Source organism: Struthio camelus, unplaced genomic scaffold, assembly GCF_040807025.1.
Source record: "Struthio camelus isolate bStrCam1 unplaced genomic scaffold, bStrCam1.hap1 HAP1_SCAFFOLD_71, whole genome shotgun sequence".
NCBI classification, from domain to species: Eukaryota; Metazoa; Chordata; class Aves; order Struthioniformes; family Struthionidae; genus Struthio; species Struthio camelus.
The window spans coordinates 371,619-375,669 of NW_027182652.1; the positions used below are offsets into that span (position 1 = coordinate 371,619).

General features: G+C 58.1%; 1 pseudogene; it reads left to right on the top strand.

Annotated features, from left to right (window-relative positions):
- The first annotated feature begins 219 nt into the window (after nucleotides 1-219).
- LOC138065122 (olfactory receptor 14C36-like) lies at nucleotides 220-1,134 on the top strand (annotated as a pseudogene).
- The last annotated feature ends 2,917 nt before the right edge of the window (nucleotides 1,135-4,051 follow it).

Genomic DNA, 4,051 nt, shown 5'->3' on the forward strand with positions numbered 1-4,051 from the left:
GCCCAAGCTGCAGCTCCAGACAGGGAGCTGAGTGAAGGTCCTGCCTGGGAGAAAAGCAGTCTGTGTGTGTGTGTGTGTGTGTGTGTGTGTGTGTGTGTGTGTGTGTGTGTGTTGGGGGGTGTCTGTGAGAAAGGGAAAGAGCTGTGAACAAAGTCGTCTCTCCTGACTTGTCCCTGTCTTTTCCTCCTTGCACAGTCCCATGTGCCTGGAGGGAATACCATGTCCAACAGCAGCTCCTTCAATGAGTTCCTCCTCCTGCCTTTTGCGGAAACCCGGCAGCTGTAGCTCTTGCACTTCTCGCTCTTCCTGGGCATCTACCTGGCTGCCCTCCTGGCCAATGGCCTCATCATCACCGCCGTAGCCTGCGACCACCACCTCCACACCCCCATGGACTTCTTCCTCTTTAATCTCTCCCTCCTCAACCTGGCCTCCATCTCCACCACTGTCCCCACATCCATGGCCAATTCCCTCACGGACACCACGACCATCTCCTACTCGGGATGCACTGCCCAGGTCTGCTTTACTATTTTCATTTCAGCCGAGTATTCTCTTCTCACAGTCATAGCCTATGACCACTACGTTGCCATCTGCAGACCCCTGCACTACGGGACCCTCCTGGGTGGCAGCAGAGCTTGTGTCCAAATGGCAGCAGCTGCCTGGGGCAGCGGCTTTCTCAATGCTCTCCTGCACACTGCCAACGCATTTTCAGTACCACTCTGCCAAGGCAATGCTGTGGAGCAGTTCTTCTGTGAGATCCCCCAGATCCTCAAGCTCTCCTGCTCACACTCATACCTCCGGGAAGTTGGGCTTCTTGTGGTTAGTGTTTGTTTAGGCTTTGGGTGTTTCGTTTTCACTGTGCTGTCCTACTTGCAGATCTTTACAGTTGTGCTGAGGATCCCCTCCGAGCAGGGCCGGCACAAAGTCTTCTCCATGTGCCTCCCTCACCTGGCCGTGGTCTCCCTGTTTGTCAGCACTGGCATATTTGCCTACCGGAAGCCCCCGTCTGTCTCCTCCCCACCTCTGGATTTGGCCATGTCTGTTCTCTATGTGGTGATGAACTCTCTCATCTACAGCCTGAGGAACAGGGAGCTCAAGGATGCACAGAAGAAACTGGTTCAACAAGTACAATGTTAGCACCAATAACCATCCCATGTGCCTCCACTCATCATTCACAGGACATTTGACATCAAGGCCTTGTGTTGCTCATTTCTTTTTTTTTCTTACTTTGCTCTGATACATTTTTGTGAAAAACAAAAAGTTGGGGTTCGTGCCACTTCTCCTCTGGGATCTTTCATTTCAATCTGACCCAGAGACCGTGTTGAAGCAGGAAGCCTGGCTTCCTGCTTCCTCAGCAGAGATGGGGGAACCTCAGAGTCCACTAGTCTGAGCTCTCTTGGATGCCCTCAGGGCAATGAGAATTTCCCTTTGCAGTGTCTCTTTTGGCACTGACAGCAAGGGCGCTCAGGGGCACAGAGTCAGGCTCAGACGAGGACAGACAGGATGAGACCATGGGTCTCATGTCCATTAGGAGAGCTCAGCTTCCCTGGCCACAGGCAGGGTGTGAACTCGCACCTCTCTCCCTTCCCTCTTCAGTGCTCCAGTGCTCATAGCGGAGCAGGAGTGGAGTGGAGGGGAGGAGAGCCTTGATGCAGCCAGTGAGGACAGACCAGGTGCTCCTCAGAACCATCCCCAAACTTCCCACTGGGCATCCTTGCTGCAGCCTTTGCATGGAGACACGGCCACCAACAGCAGCAGGAGTTTCCTCTTCGCAAAGACTCTTCTCCTCATTTCCACAAAGTCCTGCTGTGCTCTGATGTGTGTATATGGCCTAAGTGCTCTCGTAACGTGGTGCATTCCTGAGATCACAGGAAGGACCAGGCCTTGCACCCATATGGCTTCCAGAATAACATTTCCATAATAAAAGGGGATCTCCTCTGTGACGCGCCTGAAGTCAGGCTTTTTGTCACAAGATGAAGTCGAAAATATGCTCAAGGGAATGCACCACTAAAGGGCTTGGTGTTCTATTTGGGTACTCCCTGGGCTCTGGGTCGTGAGCTCAGAGACTCCATGTGATATGTTAGGGACCAAGAGCTGGATCCAAGGCTCATTTCCTGGTGTCCAGGGCCGGAAAGATGGGGAACGGTCTCTGAACTGCCTGCCTGGGGCTGTCCCACAGGTGACAGTGCTGATGACAGATGCCAGTCCTTCTGGAGGGGCACTGAAGCCCTCAGGAGAGCTCAGGGGATCTCCAGAGACAGCATGTGCCTGGGGATGGGCACTGAGCAGCTTCGAGCAGCTTTGGGCCGTTGCTGGCAGAACAACCTGACCAGCCTTGCCTCCTCCTGCAACGGCTGGCTGGAAAGGGCCAGCCTGGGCTCCCTGAAAACATGGCCAATGCCCAGCTTGCCCTTCTTCCACTCTTTTCCTTCTCCCCCTTGCCTGTGTTGCCTTCTGCTGCCCTGGGCCCTGCTCTGCACCCCCGCAAAGCCTGGCTGGGGGCAACTTCTGGCTGCTCTTCTGCTGAGAGGCAGGCCACTGGCACCCTGCGGCAACCCTAGTGTGGTCCCGCTGAGAGGGGGCAGCCTCTCAGCTGCCCTCAGCTGCCAGTGATCCGTGGCAATTTCTTGTTACACCTCTAGCCTCAGCTGAAGGGAGAGATTACAGCGCTTGCGCTCCCCAAGCATCCATGCTCTGCTGGCTGCAGAGGAGCAACTCCTGAGGCAACGCTGGGCTCAGGTGAGCGCTCAGGCACGCGAGGCCCCCCCCCCGTGGACCAGGCAAGAGTGCCTTCACGAGCCTCCTGCCCATGTTTCAGGGCACAGCCCCCTTCTGCAGCCTCATCCCGCCCAGCGTCATCGCTCCGGGCACTGGCCACCTTCTTGCCATGCCCAGAGACCAAGGCCTCACCTCTTCCCCCACCGACACCTGCAGCCCTGGCACTGGCAGGAGTTGCCTGGCCCCAAGCAGCTGCAGCTCCTCACGCTGCCCACGTGCCCCAGCAGCTCCCTCTCTCTCTACTTGTCCCCCGGGGCAGTCCCAGGGCCTGAGCACCAGTACTGCCCTGGGAACATGCTGGCACAAGGCAGTCACCACCCCAAACATAGGGCACACGCTGCAGTCTCCCCACCTGGCACCACGCAGCCCCGGGGAGCCCTGAGGCCTGCTGAGAGGCAGAAAAACCCAAAGCACATCTACGATGCCTGGAAGTCTTTCCCAGAGGAGCCTGTCCTTCACCTCATCGCACAGCACGGCCTGCACCCTTACCCCATGGGGCAGCAGAAGGTGGCCTGCGCACGCCGGCTGGTGCAGGGGTATTGGACAGGCAGCTCTGCCGGCACCGACGATGCAGGGCCGGGTGGCACAGAGCTGCTGGGGCACATCCTGGGCCTTTGCATGGCCCATTTCTCTCGCTTGCCTTTGTCGCGCCAAAAGAAAAGACACCTGCACTCATGGGGGAAAAGGGCTGCTCTTTGCTGGGAGCACAACTACGAGGTGAACTTGTAGCACGAGGCCAGCGAGGGCAGGTGCCAGAGGGCGAGCAGTTATGCTGCAGGCAGGGGCAGGTGCCAGGAATGCCCCCGGCTGCCTGGCACACTCAGGTGTCTTCGGCGTGCAGAGCACGGAGCATTTGGGAGCGTTCTTGGAGCTGTGCTAAAACAGAGTCGTCTCCCGGGGGAGGCCTCCACCTCTCCCACAGTCTCCGCAGCCTGCAGCATAGCGGCTGGCATCGGCCTCCTGACGGCTCCCGTGTTTGCACGGCATCCAGGATCAGGACGGTCTGAGCAGCCAGGCAGCGGATCGAGGGCCTGCCGTCCTCTAGCACCTCTTGGAGGACTGAGACAGACAGAAACAGAGCAGACATCAAGGCCAGGGAGCTGCAGAGAGCCCCAGCCTGCCCTGCCCTGCCCACAGGGCTGCCCCCACCCCTGCTCTTGTTTGGGCCAAGCGGGAGCAGGGGCATCCGCTGGAAATCACTGCTCACAAAGGCCCAAACTCCCCCACAGTACCCCACAATGTCTGCCTTCCACGCGGGGAGACAGAGCGCTCCTCG